General features: G+C 39.3%; 1 protein-coding gene across 2 annotated transcripts in view; it reads left to right on the forward strand.

Moving 5' to 3' along the window:
- Nucleotides 1-5875: 5875 nt before the first annotated feature.
- Nucleotides 5876-16466, forward strand: part of grik5 (glutamate receptor, ionotropic, kainate 5) — a 77766-nt gene continuing 67175 nt past the window's right edge. For both annotated transcript variants that reach the window (XM_079894770.1, XM_079894771.1), the window contains exons 1-3: nt 5876-6330; nt 6533-6623; nt 10411-11640. The gene's annotated coding sequence lies outside the window, so the exon portion shown is untranslated. The remainder of the gene's footprint in view (nt 6331-6532; nt 6624-10410; nt 11641-16466) is intronic.

Here is a 16466-nt window from a genome sequence, read left to right on the forward strand (position 1 = left end):
ATCAAATTACAAATTAGTCATACTTTAAGATGGATCAACTAACTACATGTAATATAAATTTTAACTATACTACATGTTCATTTAATTGTAAATAACATGGAAGTAAGTGTATGAAAACATTACATTTTCGCTCTGAAGTATATTATTTTAAAGTATTATTTCCTTAATAAGTACTGCCAGGCAAAGTGTACTTCTTTTTCACATGGCTTTAAAGGTGATATTTATTTAAAGCGATTTTTATTGAACTGAATGCAACAAAATAAAATCTACTGCTTGAGTAGATTCAAAATATCAGGATCCAACCATCACTGAAATAACGGTCCTGAAATATCACGCTCATGTCTTTGGCAGTCTCTTTACAAAAAAATAAAAACATGATTGCTTGTTTAGCCTTGGCTTAGAAGGCTTGTGATGTGCTTTCCGCCTGTCAATCATTTTGCGCGTTCACAGCTGGTAGTCCATATATGGGAAAATGTTGGCAACTTCTTGGAACGTCCTATGTAGTGTAGCTGGTCAAGGGAATCCTTTCACCACAGTTAAACACAGGTAAAAATACCATGGATGGCGGAAGTTCTAGAAAGACTGGTATCACCTTTAAATATTACCGAAATGTAGTAATAATAATAACGAGAATAAGAAATTCTTCAGCTAATGTAGTTCATTATCCTAACTTTAGGCTATTTTCGGTTGCTAAGCAACATAGAGATATGACGCACTGATATATAATGTGCGGTCCCATGTGTGCGGCGACTCGGAAAAATGGCCAGATACCTGCAGGAAAGAGGCATCATTTGTCCAGCCAATCTGCCTCAGAATTGTGTGCTGAGAACCAGGCCTGTTTTTGTGCAGGCACAAATGAAACAACTTGCGGAAAGGCGTTTTATAGGGTAGTTCATCCAAAAATTAACATATTTGTCTTTAATTACTCCTCAAAATCCTCATGGCGTTCCAAACACTTAAGTTCATCTTGAAAATATTGAATTTCCTTAATATCGTTCATCTTGAATTTATTAACATCTGAGCAATTTCTCTCCCTCCATTGAGAGCTATGCAACAACCACTTTGATGCTTCAAAAAGTTAATACAGAGACTACAACTAATCCATAAGAATTGAGCGTAGCCCAAAATTTTCTGACGAGACATAATTGCTTTATATTATGAACAGATTGAATTTAGGCTTTTACTCACATAAATGTTCATCAACTCACACATCAGTTATGACAAACAGAAGCTCAAGCATGTTCGCTTGACTTTCGTGAACCAATGAGGTTCATTCTCATATGTTATGCACTACGCAGCACATTTGAGCTTCTCCAAGAACCAATGAGGTTCATTCTCGTGTTACGCAGCACATTTGAGCTTCTCCAAGAACCAATGAGGTTCATTCTCGTTTGTTAAGCAGCACATTTGAGCTTCTGCAAGAACCAATGAGGTTCATTCTCGTGTTACGCAGCACGTTTGAGCTTCAGCAAGAACCAATGAGGTTCATTCTCGTTTGTTAAGCAGCATGTTTGAGCTTCAGCAAGAACCAATGAGGTTCATTCTCGTGTTACGCAGCACGTTTGAGCTTCAGCAAGAACCAATGAGGTTCATTCTCGTGTTACGCAGCACGTTTGAGCTTCTGCAAGAACCAATGAGGTTCATTCTCGTGTTACGCAGCACGTTTGAGCTTCTGCAAGAACCAATGAGGTTCATTCTCGTGTGTTACACAGCGCATTTGAGTTTCTGCAAGAACCAATGAGGTTTGTTCTCACACGTCAAGCAGGTTCGGTTGAGCTCATGTTTATGTTTGCCGATCAATGTTTACATGTAAACAAAAGCCTGAATTAAATCATATAAAGCGATCGTGTCTCTTCTCTTCAGAAAATTTTTAATAAACCGTTCAATTCTTATGGATTATTTTTAAGATATCTATGAACTTTTTGAGGCGTGAAAATGGTAGTTTCGTAGACTGTCAATGGAGGGACAGAAAGCTCTCAGATTTCATCAAAAATATCTTAATTTGTGTTCCGAAGATGAACGAAAGTCTTACAGTTTGGAACATGAGGGTGAGTAATTAATGGCAGAATTTTCATTTTTGGGAGAACAATCCCTTTAAATTTCTCCTTTTATTATGACATTCACTAAACCAGCTCCCCTGAGTACAAACATAATTAATGATCCTGCAGTTTGCCATATAAGTGATGACTGCAGTGAAACCAGTACTTTGGGCTCTTTAACTGCAAATCTCGTCATGAATTTTCACTAGTTGAATGAGGTTTGAGTTGAGCTCCATTACCTCAGCTCATTGAGAGATTGAGGCTAAGTAGAGCCATTACTGGAGCTCACAGCGTTTGCCTGCACTTGGTTCTTTGCTCCCTCAATTTACTCCTGGCCGCTGAACTCCTCCCCCATAAAGCTGCTGCATCATTATGATTAGTCCCATAAATGATAGACGGTGATATCAAAACAGCATTCCCCTTCCCTGCACTGAATTCCCAAATAACTATTTGATAGATATCTTCCCCAGCTCATTAATTTACAGACTTTGTCTAGCAATTACTGCGTGACCTTCATGTAAATGTGCAATTTGCCAATTCAAGATGCACCAGGAGTTTTTCTTTTTTGGCATTGAACTGCTTTGGGGGACAAATAAATAAGATAATCAATTTATGCAAAATGCTTTTGATTGAATCACCTTCTGTTAACAACATAGTTGATAATAACACAGTTGCTTTTGAACCATGCAGAAAGGGCTTTAATGGATGTTATTATAGAACCAGGAATATTCTGGGTTCAGTATAAGTTAAGCTCAGTCAACAGCGTTTGTGGCATGATGTTGATTACCACAACAATTAATTTTGACATGTTCTCCCTTTTTTCTAAAAAAAAAAAATAAATTAAAATCTGGCCACTTAAAGTAGAAGTGAATGAGGCCAATCCGTAAATATTAAAATTCTCACTGTTTCAGTAATATAGCTTCAAGACCATGGGTTTGAATTTAACACCCAGTAACATACCAAATGTGGGTGAAAATCAACCAGTGGTGGGTAACGCATATCACTCACTAGCAAATTTGGCAGATTATGATTCATTAATTGTCCTCCTATGATTCATAAATTGACCAAAAAAATGTCCTTCAACCAGGAGCCTCCAGTCATTGAGAATTTAGTTTTTATTTATATTTTCTTTTATTTATATGCTATTCATAAGCAGATTTAATAATAAACATATTTAAATCTAAGTGATTTCTGGATTTCAATCTGTTTTATTCCTAATGTTTTTGTTTTGGCCAGTTTTGAATGGCCCAGTAAATCATTTTGTTGCTAAATTGTCTAGAGTGAAAAAGAACATTTCAAATCTTGCTCAAGACCTTAATATGTTAACATGATATAGTGTGAAACTTTTTTAATTTATGGGAAGTTAATAAGTTGTATAAAGTCCAATTTTACAACTTTTTGCCATATGTCAAACTTTACAACTCAAATAGTATAATAGCCATATAAATCCTTCAAAAAATGGCTAGGCCTATATACTTCCTTTGTAGGTGCCTCACCATAACCTTGAGTTTAGCTTTTTCTTTTAAAGAAAATGAGTGAACAGTTGTTGTTATTTTTTGTGGTAATCTGCATTATGGACAAATGCTGATGAGCTTAACCTCTACTGAACCTATTGAATATTCCTTTAATATTTACTTGCTACCTAAATCAGATTTCTTAGGAACTCTATGGTGTTTTATATAAAATACAATTTTAGGAATCATGCAGTGAAGTTGAATTGAATTGATATTATCAACAGCAATACTGGAGAAAATCAAGCCTTCAAAAATAAAACCGTTTTGGTTGCCTTTATCCATGTTTTTGTAAATTCTATAAATATCAGCCCATGAGTACAAGCCATGAGGCTGCATATTCAGTGTTGAGCTGAACCTGCTGACCTTACAGTACACCAGTGAGTAAAGACTACGAGTGTCTGGTACCGCAAACGCCTGACCCTGATTCCGCTACAGCAGTTTTACTCGTTCAGTGCTGCGATGAGGCTTGTTTTGTGTTTAAATGATAAAGATATTTGGAGGATGATGCATATATTTTTTGTGGAGTGTATATAAGTCCTCTCTCTCTCTGCATCTGTCTCTTTGCTGAGGTAGCTGTACCTACTGTGACTTTGACAGAGTGTTCCCCCTTGTGTGTTGCCCCTCTGTGTATGTGTGTGTGTGTGCTATATCCGTACTGCAGTGTATGTATGTGCTGCCCGAGACATTAACAAAAGAGACACATGAGCTTGATTGTATGTGGAAATGATGCTTTGGCCCTCGTGGATTATTCTGACCCTTTGTCTTTGTGTGTTTGAGAGCGAGAGAGGGGCTAAATGTGATGAATGAGGTGGGGGCATGCTAAGAGAGCTATCATATGCCGGCTTCGGCAGTGTCTGGAAATGCCATATTATGCTCATGTGTGTTTTTGAAATGGCTATGTGTGCACAGCCTCCTGTTGAAAGGTTTGTCATGCTTATCTGGTCTAGTCGGGTCTATTTCTCTCTCGGTCTCTCTCACACGCGCTCTCTGTCTGCCGGTCCTTCTCGTTACACCGCTATACCATCTCTCTCTCTCTCTCTCTCTCTCTCTCTCTCTCTCTCTCTCTCTCACTCCCCCCTTTCCCCCATTTATTGTAGAGGTTGTGTGACTGGAATACTGAGTAGCTAATCATTATTCCACCAGTGAGGCACAGTGCACAGGCTGAATGTCGATTCTCTCTCTCTCTCTCTTTCCTTTTCCCATTCCCTCCTTTTCCCTATCCCTCCTCCATTCCCTCATCCCTCTTCCAATTCACTCCATCATTCCTCTTCCTTTTCCCTTTCCACCTCTGTGTCTCCTTCCCCCTCCCATTCAGTCCATCCTCTCTCTCTCTCAGCCTTGTACCCTTGGGTTTCTGCATGTCTCTGTAAGACTAACAAGGAAATCTTATGGAAATGAGGAATGTATTCAAGGATTTCCCACCGGTTACAGGTATAGAACACAAGGCTTTCAAACGCGTCATCCCTGCGCAGATTTGTGTCTTATTGGAGAGTGTTGGGTTGCATCAAAAGGGGATTCTGTGCTGATGAGGCTGCGGAGCAGAGCAGAGGTGGAGAGACAGCTGTTGAATGCATATTTAGCCGTTTCAGGGAAAAGGGGAGAGAGAGAGAGGGAAAGGGCGGGATGAATCTCCTGTGTGTAGACAAACAGGGCTGCAGTGAGGGGGACTCCTGCTTAACAACAGGTGCATATGACAACCCTTAAAGAGACACAACACGCAAAAGATGTTTATCAGATCATTAAAAGTGAATAGTTTCGGTCAGTATTGCAATAATGTGCCCGATGTTTTCCTTTTTTTTTTTTTCATATGTGTCAAATTAAACTTTTTTGTTTGTATAAGAATAAAGGTAAAATAAAATTAGAATTATAAAATATATTATATGTTATTATAAAAATATATTATAAATATAACATACATGAAATAAATACATAATACATTTTCATTAATATAATTAATGTAAATATTGTATCTATAATATACAAATGTATGTGTATAGGCTACTGCATATACATATGTATTGAATGAAATTAAATAAAACTACATGATACAAATAAATATCTTTTAAGAATGATAATTCAATTATGTTTTATTAGAGAAATCTCTAGTTTTCAGTTAATTGTAGAAAATGTATAACCTGTTGGGTATCTGTTAGTCAGCCTGTTCTGTATTTTCAAATACTATCTGTATGTGTGTAGTCTGAGTTGGCATTGTGACGTCTTCTACCTGTGCTGCAAGGCACGTCAAGTGTTTTACGCTTATGACGCTTTTCTTCACTTATTTAAATACTTGTCTGAAGAAGATGGTGATCTCACTGATGCTGGCTGAGATTTGTCTTTGAAAAAGGAAGAGGAGGAGAGAGAAAAGGAGAAAAGGGCTGTAGGAAGGAGTAAGAGCTGATTGGATTGGAGGGAGAGCAGAGGAGGTATGGGGATACAATGAGCTGAGAGAGAGAGAGAGAGAGAGAGCGCATATGAGGAAGGGAGGGGGTTTGGAGTGAATGCAGCTTGCACTGCTGTGCTTTGGAATTACAGCTATGAACATTGTCAGGGACTTGTAAAAGAAATGAAAGCAAAGGAGAAAAGGACAGAGGGTGGAAGAGAAACATTGCAGAGCCTCTTGATGCTCGACGCTGAAGAGAGTGTGTGAGAAGACAGAAGGAAAAGAGGAGGCGCACCGAAGGAGCTTCACACGATCCTCTCTCATCTTCAGTTCCTGAGCAGATCGGCCTGTTGTCCCCCATCACTGGGGTCGTCATTGGAACTGTGTCTCACCGAGGGTATGTGTGTGTGTGTGTGTGTGTATGTATGTGTCAGATCACTGCTTATTCCATTATGACTGTATTATTCACAGCTCATAAAGCACAACTACGGTGTTTTGGTGCCTTGCTTTTAAAACACTGAGTGAAAGAGTATATCATGCTGATGACTGACTGACTGTGTGTGTGTGTGTGTTGCTGGCGTGTGATTGGTATTCTGTAGACAGTGTGCAGTGCTCCAAACAGGCTCTGCTCAGAATGGCTCCACAGAGCAGGGATTGTGTTAACCTGAGGAGGACCACTCTCACACAGGGGTGAGTTTTCAACAGCCTCTCATGCTCTCTCTTTAGCTCTCTGGTTTTTCTCCTAGATCTCTCTCTGAAGTCCTCTCTTTTTGCTTCATCTCCCTGTCATAGATGTCCTCTGGCATCACTCTTGATGAATTTCTCATTTGCTGTTTCGTTAAATCTCAGTGCACCGTTCAGATCTTCTCCCCTCTTTCCCTCTTCCCCTCTTCCCCTGTTTCCTGATCTCCCTGTTTTTTATTCTTCTTCCATCCTCTAGTCTGAGTCAGAGAGAGCAGGCTGTCTTCTTCTGTTGGCACATTTTGAGGAAATTTGGTAGTACTGGTTGCCTCTCTCCTCTTCTCTATATCATGCTGATTCTTTCCTCATTCGTACCCTGGAAATAATCATTTTCTTAATCAGTGTTTTGCCTGGGATTCCAGGAAAATAATTCAACCTTAAAACAAGATGAAAATATATATATGTTGAAGTAGGTTTCTTTACCCCATTGACATTTTAATGTAATCTAAACATACTTAAATCAATCATGTTGATCACTTAAAATCAAAATCAATCACTTAAATCAAAAAAATTTTGTTTTTTTTGCTGAGATTTTCCATACTTAGTTTAAATTCAGGGTGAAGGCAGACATCTTTCCTGTTGCACACATTGGCACTGTTGCTTGTGTCTCTCTCTGTTATATCTGTGTGGTGGACACTGTTGCTCACTGTTAACCGTCAGATCCAGCTCACTCATGCGCTCTTTTTCACATTTTTTGCACTTCTGTGTGTGTGTGAAGAGAACATGGCAGCTCTTGCCTGGTGCCTCAGATGTGGATTTCTCACATTACATCGATCCAAATTTCTACCCTTTTGTCTCTGTGTCTTCCAACCTGATACACTCACACACACACACCAGATCTCACCTCCTCACTCTCACACAAGTGACAGTGTGCTAACATGCTAAATGCTCCCATAGGATTATTTGTGTGTGGATGGTTGTGTATTGATCAGTAGCATTTCAGAGAGCTTTAAAAGGTCACAGTTCAGGCCTGGTCATATTTTAGTGTCCATCTTCCCCTGCATTTCACCCCTTCTAGCCTTATTAACTGTTTTACAGGGTTTGTGAGTCAGCAGGCCTTCAACCCTTTGCGTATAGTTGTGTGAGTATAAAGAAGGACTTGTCTGTGTTGGTAGACGGAGTGAGAGAGCAGGGGGACTGAGGGGATGGTTGGCCCAAGCAATAGGAGGAAGGGATGAAATGGAAAAAAAGAGGCATATTTGAGAGTGCCTCTTTGAGAGAGAGAGTCTCTCTTGAGAGTGACGTGTGATAAGCAAGAGTGACACCAATGTCAGGACTGAAACCTTTCACAGAGATGCCCTCTCACTTCCCTTCACTCTTTCTGCCTCTCCACTTCTATTATTCTTTCATGAGTTTTTTGGTTTCAACTGTCAATTTAAATTGTGTAATTTAATTCAGCGGAATTGTGTAATTTAAGCTAGAGCATCAATAAAATAAGAAGCAGAAAAAATAAGGTGCCAATAAATGGTGATTTAAAAACTAGATTTTAAACAATTGCACAGCACAGTGCACAGTCTGAATTTCATTTTCTCTCTCTCTCCCTCTCTCTCTCTCTCTCTCTCTCTCTCTCTCTCTCTCTCTCTCTCTCTCTCTCTCTCTCTCCCTCTCTTTCCTTTTCCCTATTCCTTATCCTTTTCCCATTCCCTCTTCCAATTCACTCCATTATTCCTCTTCCTTTTCCATTTCTAATTATTAGCTAAAATGTTTTAAATGGGTGTTGACATATTGCTCTGTGTTTGCTAGGTGGCTGCTTCCTAGCCAAATCAAAAGATCCCAACAATAAAGTTGCTGTCACATTTACTGTTGTTCAGTTGGTTTTCAATAGCAAAATCCAGTTTATAAAATAGGAACCCACAAGAACGGGAATTGAGCCTTTTACAAGGTGTGAGGTTACAAGGTATTTTGTAGATTTCGTCAAGTTGGTCACATGGATTTGTCGCATTGACCAACAGAAATCTGCTTAGTGTGTAGTTGATTCTGTGTGACATGCTTCATACTACATCACTACACTCTTGACAATAGACAATGGGCCTTTTTGCCAAAGATTCGCTAATGTGACTGCACCTTAAAACTCTATGGCCTGGTTTCACAGACAAGCCTTAGATTAAGCCAGGAGTAGGCCTTCGTTAAATTAGGACATTTAAGTAGCTTTTATAAACATGCCTTGGAAAAAAACATTACTTGTCTGCATCTTGAGACAAAACAATGGCACTGACATATTTTAATCTTTATATATATATAGTTATGTATAGTGAAGAAAAGTGTGAAATCACATTAGTCATAATGTTTAGAAAAATATCATTTTTTCTTTGTTCCTGCCCTTTAAGGGTTAAAACTGTAATTGGTTTCTGAGGGTGTACTGCTCAAATATGAATTTTGCTGCAAGAGCTGCATAACTGACCTCCCCATTAGTTATTCTCTTATTCTGTCTCTACCCTTGTCTCACTGTCCCTCTGTCTCTGTCTGTCTCTTCCTCTTTGTCTCTACACCTCTCTGCAACCGCTCCTGTCCTATTTTTTTCTCTAACTGAGCACATCTTTTTAATGCAGTCCTTTTTTAACGTCTCATTCTCACTCTGCCACCGTCCATGTCGCTTCCTCTCCCATCTCTCATCACTCTTTTTTTTCTTTTTTCCTCTCCCTTCACCCCTTTCCTCTCCCCCTCCTCCCCTTCATATCAGTCCAGCTGATGAGAGAGGCACCCTCATAATCAAAGCATGACATGGAGAATTGTATGGAAATAAGAATCTGGATAGAACAGCTCCATGCCTGGGATCCACCTTTAAATACATGCTCTTTTCATATTTATAGAACAGTCCATCTCACAAGAGAGTTTGTCGCTCTGATTAGGCTGTTATGTGACATGACCACTTGCAATTAGTCAGTCAGGGAACCCATGCCGCTCAAATCTGATACAAATCCTTAGTCTGTTGCATGTTTGTGTATTATTAACACATTTCTTTATTAGTCTAAGTGAAAGCCCATTCACAACACATTTTTTGTTTCTAATATTAATTTGAGTAAAACATGATACAAAAAAGATTTTGATCATTTGATCCAACAGCAAATGATTGGATCATGAACAGCAAGCCGGACGCTAGAATTGAGTCAAACCTGAATTCAAGTTCAAAACAATGCCTAAGTAGTTATTTGGCTATTGATTAACATATCTAATAGCCAACAGCAAAGAAAAGATGTTTGTTTTTAATTAAAGATTTACAAGTCAACTTATTACTTATTAAAGACTATTTCTTTGATTTGGAATAATGCGCACCAATGAATCTTTCACAACAAGAGCAGGCACATGCATTAAGGATGTAAATAGGATTATGATTGACTATCCCTGACTTTATTAGTAGTAGCTAGTGTCAGTTAAGTCATGATACACTACTTCACTGGTTTTATTGTGTGATAATGAGGCTGTGTTTTGATTGGATATTGATTGCAATGTAATGGTCTTGTCACATATGAGCACATCCATTCAATAACATTACATGAATTGTATTGACACTGGTATACTGTAATATAAATGTGTGGTGTAACTGAATTACAACTGTAAGTGTGGAGATATAATGTGAGCCAGTAAGTACTATAATGAAATTGTAGTTTTAATTCAGAAAAATCGGTATGGTATTTCAAAACTCTCTCGTAGTAGTCATATCAGCATTGAAGGTTGCCGTCTGTACTACAGCATAATGAATAATTGATCGTGAACATTTCTCGCTGTTTTTCCTCAGCTCTTAAGCAACGCAAGGCCACAAGACTCTGATGAGCTGATGAGGAAATTGTCAGCGTGGCGACAGATGTGACGCTCCTCCTCTCCCCGGCGTCAGCTGCGGCTCTAGTCTGTTTGCTTCCACGGACCTCGGAGCAGCCAACTCGACCCGCCTCCGTCCTAGAGGTGCCATTCGCAGGAGAGAGAGGGAGTGTCTGGTGTGCCACTGCTCATTCCTGAACTCCTGACGGGAGGAGCCGTGGGAATTGGAGGGATAGCTGGATTGATGAGGGTGTGGGAGAACAGAGCGTGAGCCGCTCTCCAAATCTCCACCCGAGTGCTGGGCTCCTTAATCATTTCATCCTCTCAGAGACTTCAGCTTAACTTATTCTGGAGGATTTTTGCTCTCAGACTTGATATCTTTCACTATATGTTTTTAATCTATTCTAGTTTCTTTGCTCAAGTCAATGCTCCTTTCATCAAATGTGGCAGGTGGGCCAGAAGAACGATTCTCTGTGAAACTAAAAGCAATAACGTGTAAGTTAGAGTGAGGCTGCACAGGAAAGCAGGGTAAAAGTGCTGACTGGTCTTGGAGTGTTTGAGTTCAAGTGTTTATGTGCGTGTATGTGAGACTCAGAAGGCCTGTGAGGCAATGGATGAGGGTTTGTGCGGAGAGCTGACAGGAAGAGGCAGCTAGACGTCGGAGGAGAACTGAAGCCGTTATGTGTGCGCAGGAGAGTGGGTTTGTGAGCGAATATGCGTGCGAGAGCGTGTGATTGTCTCTTGGAGTGCAGAATTCTGAGAATTGGCCATTATTGCCGCTCCCCCCTATTTTTGTGTCGGAGCTGGCAGGGTCAACATTAACAGCGGGAGAGAGAGGGACGGATACAGCAAAAATAAATATATAAGTAACAGTGACACTTCAGTTTTTTTGTCACCATATTTTTGATGCCCATTGGGGATGTTCTTTTTCCTCTGAGTGCTTGAGCTTTGTAAAAAAACAAAACAAAAAAAACCCCTACTTTTGTCCCATCGAAATGGATTATTATAAGAATCACAGCTTGTGAAGGGCTCTCAGATGGATCATTTCTAGCTGGAATACCTTCTCCTTTGAGACTCTCCACACCACTCCATTTCTGTGACTTTCAACCTGTCATCCTAGAAGACGTGTTGCGATTCCCCGGAGGACTGCGTTCACTTGTTACCACGGCAATCCATGGCACCCTGTTCCTGACAAGGTCTGCTTCATTCTGTGAGTATTTTTATTCTTGCTGTGTGAGTGTGTGCATGAGTGAGCATTTGGAATGAATCTGTAACAGTTGTTTAGGCTTAAAAGGCTTTAAGCTTGTTTGTTTTGCCGGTCATGTAATGGTACGCTTGAAGTGATCGTACATGTTTTTTGCTTTGCAGACAATATGAGCCTTTTATTGCTGTGACGCCCACCTTACTCTGTCACTGCCCATTAGATAAAGTTCCACTCATTTGTTTTTGTTTTCTCTTGTGTAACCTTCATTGTGTGTGGATTCGGACGATCCGACTCCCTCCATCACCTGAAACTGAATAGGGATGTGCCCTTAAACAGCCCAGTGAACTATGAATAACATCACCACACACTCCCACAATATACACTTCCTACAGTGCTCTGCGGGCCTGAATATCCTCTTCTGAGTAAATGGAGTGCATTTATGGGTTTTTGTGGGCAGGCATGTAATAGGCCTATTTGAGCTTCTCGTTCACATTTGGGATCCAGATTGTTGCAAAGTGTTGCAGAATCTGAATTGAAGTTCACCCAAAAATGAAAATTATCCCATCATTTCTCACCCTCAAGCCATCCTAGGTGTACATGACTTTTTATATTTAGCCAAACACAATCGGAATTATATTATAGCTCTTCCAAGCTTTATAATGGGAGTGAATAGTAACTTAGGTTTCCATCCATTCATCATAAAAGTAATCCATACGGCTCCAGGGGGTTAAAAAAGGCCTTCTTAGGCGAAGCGTTTTTGTAAGAAAAATATCCATATTTCTGACTTTATAAAAATCACTGGCCTAGACAGCCATACTAGTCTAGTCTAGTTCCGGCGTAAGAGTGACCTCTGACCCAACACATAACGAACACGGAAGCGCAGAGGATGGAGCGAAACAAAACACCGGTCACGAATTATAAGTCTAAAATGAGAATTTTTAAAGAGAAATGTCAGAGGAGCTTGCGTTTGTTGCCCAGTCCTATTTGTTTGAGGCGCGAGAGGTGTCTAATCTCACCTAAGCTTACGCTTCTCCTCCATCATACGCTGGAACTCGACTCTCTCATGAACGCGCACACGGACGTTACCGGAAGCTAGTGATTATAGTTTGAGTTATAATTATGGATATTTTTCTTACAAAAACGCATCGCTTTAGAAAGCCTTTATTAACCCCCTGGAGCCGTATGGATTACTTTTAAGATGGATGGATGCATTTTTTTTGGGCTTCAAAAGCTTAGTTACTATTCACTCCCATTATAAAGCTGAGCCAGGATATTTTTTAATATATAGGCTATCTCCGATTGTGTTTGGCTGAAAAAAGAAAGTCATATACACTTAGGATGACTTGAGGGTGAGAAAATTGAGGCGGAACTCAACGACTGCACTATATGGCGGAGCGTTGCTCGGACGTCTAATGGCTCTCTTTTTTGATGCTTTTATTGGGCTTATGCATTATTTTTGATGCCTGAAAAGAGCGACCAGTACACTATTCAAATATCTTGAGAAGCTCTAACAGGTTATTCTTCCACAAAAAAAACCCATCGTATATGTTTGTGGGTGAGTACATAATGATAGAACTTTTGTTTTGGGGTGAACTATCCTTTCAGCATTACATTTGAAATTGAAAAGTAGAGGTGTTATGTAATCTCCTCAGCGTGTGACTGTTCTCCACAGGTTTAGCAAATCCTTTTTGACATAATGGATGTGTCTCTGCGCTAACAGAATAGCATGTCCTTTTGTCCTGCTGTTGTACTCCTGCTTATTGAGAGCAAAAAACACTTTTAGCCAAACTCTATTCAACTTTACTTGAAGGTGTATTTTCATCTTTGGTTGCTGGTGCACCTATGTGCATGTTTTATGGCTTTTTTAATATTTTGATGCTAAATTGACATTACTGTCTCCTATCCAGAGTCTGAATGCACAAGACAGCTGCTGCTTTGACATCATCCAGTACTGTTGCCATATCAGTGGACTATTGTTACTTCTGTCTGGGCTACAAGTATCGGGACAGGCACAGGTGTCCAAAAGCATTACGAGAGTTTACACTGCACTAAAATGGAACGTTCAGCAATAAACCACCGCAGATTTGTTAACAGTAAGAAGCAGCTCTGTAATATCCTCATTCATCTCCAGTAATAACCTGCCAATTCTTATTAGTTATGTCGCATTACTTCATACGTTCACACCATTATATGATACCACAGAAAGATCATGCTGGTTTTATCAGCTTCTTTACAGATTGAAAAGATTAATGAAAATGATACCGTAGCTTACTTGGAATAAACAACAAAGCGGGATTTCACAAATACAAAGAGGCCCTGTCTGGACCGATACATGTCTATGTAATTTTGCCAAAACGAATGTATCAGATTCTGTGAGAATATCCCTCAAAATAAGCCCCAGATTTATTTCTACTTGTTTGGAGAACCACCTGCAAAGTAATATTCAGTGAAACTGGAAAGGCCAAGCACGGAAATAAAACTATGATTGTTGCACAGTAAGACATGAGGAGGGTTCGACAGCGAGGATGAAAAAGCAGCTTTATTGTAATGTTAGAGATTTCTAGCAGAGCTGTATTTGGCAGCAGTGAAGAGAGGATCATTGGATCTTCACTGAATGGAGTTTAGTGTAGTTTGTTCTTCAAGCTCCTAAAGGTTCATTTGAGTTATATATTGTTCAGAATTGCACACAGTTCACAACACAGCCCCCCCCCCCCCAAGAGTGCAATATTGTGCAGCGAATGGCAAGAATGAAATGACCTCCCCTAAAAGTCGACATCACAAATATGACATCAGTTCCAGTTCAGTGGTTCACTGGCAGCAGGATCGATTGTATTGATCTGAATAAGAGCTTGTCAGGTGTATTTGTGCGTGCGTGTTTGGGTCCATGTGTGAAAGAGATTAAAAAAAACTCCTTGCTCAGTGATTTTTAAGGACACTGGGGAATGCATTTTAATGCCCTTCTTATATCCCAGTGTGTTCCTGAGTTGATCATCTGCGCTGCTGCACGTGAGTATGCAAAATGTGATAAATGGTGTTGCTTACAAATGGCATATTTACTAGTTCCTAGTGCATTGTTGTGCTATGCTGAGGCGCAATGTGCTGAGTAAAGCATAAAACAAATTCCTGGTTTGATTGATGAGAATACCAAGAATAACACTTGAAATATATAAACGGAAAAATGCAGACGGATGGTGCACAAAATAAAACTAGTTGATAAATGACATGGTTTCAAACCAACAATAGACAAAATCAAAAACAATGCTTCTATTATATTCCAGAATGTCTGTAAGACTGTTTAAATGACATTTTCGATTTTCTCCGAAAATGGTAGATCTCTGATTCGTAAGTGAAATGTCCAAGAATCTCTTTGTGTTCGTGTGATTAGCTACCGGCACCCAATGTATTTTTCAATGTACTTACTTTGCTCAAGAATTGGTAGTCATTTATCGAGTCTCAACAACTGATCGGTTTCTGAGAGCAGTGTGATCTGATTCAGAAAGTGCAATAAAACCTCAAGCTCTGTTGAGCCATGTGCATTTAGCTTCTAATATTTAAGTCTGAGTGTGCCTCAGTCAGAAGTCAAGGGTGCACTTTAAATAAAAGAAAAATAAACAAAAATTGGTTCCATGTGCCGCCTCAGAGAGATTTAAAATAAATTGCTGATTTGAGAGCAAAAAATTTGACTGAAACCTTTTCTGAAAAAAATGTTTGGAAGGGAAAAAGAAAATGACTGCAGATGTTATTTCAGACCTTTTTGAAGCTTTCTTCGTGACAGTAATGATATCCTTTTACCCCCTCAAGAAAAACATAATGTTGAAGAGAAAAAAAAAAAAAACCTGTCTGAGTCATTGTAATGCTTTTGAAGTCCTTTTGCTTTAGAGAAAATACATTGGTCACCCTCTGATTTTCATTTCCATTTTTTTTTTTTCTGTTTCATTCGTTTTGAACTGGGCCAATCAGGTGGTGTCACAATTAAAATCAATCTTCCATTAAGGACAAGTGGCTTTGCCTGTCTGCAGCTCTTACCTGTAGGCCCTCATTTCAGCCCTACTCTGAAAAAGATCCATCTTTATTAGTCCTTCACACTGCAAAATCAATGGCAGTGCTCCTTCATAGGAGAAAACCGTGTGAGTGAACTCGGGTTCTCTCATCTCTGCGGTTTTAGGCTCACCCATCTCACCCTACTACAAAAGACAAGCCACTTGGAGGGAGGCCATAGAAGGTGCTGGAAATGGATTGAACAAATGAAATGTAGGGTAGTAGTGGATCATACAGTAAAGCTTCTAGGATTTAGAAAGATTGAAGATATTTTCCAAAACTCTCAGGCATCATAGATGCTCTTATGCAAAATCTGCTTCAAGAGATTTAATTATGCTGCCTTCTAAGATCCCTCTATTTGGTCAAAGGATCAATGACATTAATTTTGTTGTCCAGATAGATTTTTATTCATCAAAAATACATTAAAAATGCAATTTATAAACAATCATTTGATAACACCTTTCTCATGATGAGCATGTTTTGAATTTCTGAATTAAAATTAATTTTGATATATTTTTTTGCGGTGAATATTTAGGGCAACTGCGCTAATATTATAATAATAAAATAATATAGGGGTGGTTTCCCAGACAGATATTAAGCCTAGTCCTAGGCTAAAATGGCCCTTTAAACGAGATTAACAGAAATCTGCTTTCTCTGTCGTGGTTTTAAATAGTCCTAGACTTGGTCTATAGTACAGAGTTTAATAATCTGATTTCCTGGAGGAAGACTAGAGCTACTACAGGACTAAATTGAGGCTTAAATTAAACCTACCAGGAGGCAGGTTTAACTTCAGA

The sequence above is a fragment of the Squalius cephalus genome (assembly GCF_949319135.1).
Source record: "Squalius cephalus genome assembly, chromosome: 15".
Lineage (NCBI taxonomy): Eukaryota > Metazoa > Chordata > Actinopteri > Cypriniformes > Leuciscidae > Squalius > Squalius cephalus.